The sequence below is a fragment of the Penaeus japonicus genome, unplaced genomic scaffold (genome assembly GCF_977035675.1).
Source record: "Penaeus japonicus unplaced genomic scaffold, GWHDUDI00000001_assembly GWHDUDI00000032, whole genome shotgun sequence".
NCBI classification, from domain to species: Eukaryota; Metazoa; Arthropoda; class Malacostraca; order Decapoda; family Penaeidae; genus Penaeus; species Penaeus japonicus.
The window spans coordinates 21,494,845-21,495,869 of NW_028234434.1; positions in this window are offsets into that span (position 1 = coordinate 21,494,845).

Genomic DNA, 1,025 nt, shown 5'->3' on the forward strand with positions numbered 1-1,025 from the left:
ATGTCAAACTCTCAATAATGAATCGTTGGTAAAAATGTCCTTGGTCATATAATTAGCATCCTATTCATTACTGTTGTCGTTAGTATATTCCCAGCTTCCTTTTACACTAACAATATTTCATTGACTTCTGATACTGACTTTCATTATTTAGTCACTCCACCTTGTAGACTCTAAACGAAAATGAAAAAAAAAGCGTTCATTCTGAATGAACGAAAGAACTTTTGAAAACATATACACTTTAGATTGTTTGAGTCTTCTGCTTATGCATATGACATGTTCCTTTTGTCGTATCTTTTTCCTATATTTTTTTCTTTTCCCTTTCCTCTCTCCTCTACTCCCACTTCCCCTACTCATTCTCTTCCCCTCCTACCCTCCCTCTTCTTTCTCTCTTTCTCTCTCTCTCTCTCTCTCTCTCTCTCTCTCTCTCTCTCTCTCTCTCTCTCTCTCTCTCTCTCTCTCTCTCTCTCTCTCTCTCTCTCTCTCTCTCTCTCTCTCTCTCTCTCTCCATCTATCTATCTCTATCTAGCTTTATTTCAACCCCTCTCCCTCCTTCTCCCTCTCTCTCCTCTCCCCCATCTCCTCGTCTCCCTCTTTCTCTCCCTTCGTTTCCCCCCTCATCCCGCCTTTTTCTCTCTCTCTCTCTCTCTCTCTCTCTCTCTCTCTCTCTCTCTCTCTCCATCTATCTATCTATCTCTATCTAGTCTTATTTCAACCCCTCTCCCTCCTTCTCCCTCTCTCTCCTCTACCCCCCTCTCCTCGTCTCCCTCTTTCTCACCCTTCATTTCCCCTCTCATCCCGCCTTTCCTCCCCCCCCCCTCTCTCTCTCTCTCTCTCTCTGTCTGTCCTTTACTCTAAAGAGACGCCACTTGAGTGAATCTAAAGAGAGAGACTATCCCAAGAAATCCTGTGACCCGTGTGTAGGCGAAAGGACCAGCGCATCCGTGAAAGGTTAAAGTACCTGGTTTGGATTTCTCTCATTTCCGGTTCTTCCCGAAGAATCTTGGGACATGAGTTCCGATAGTGGT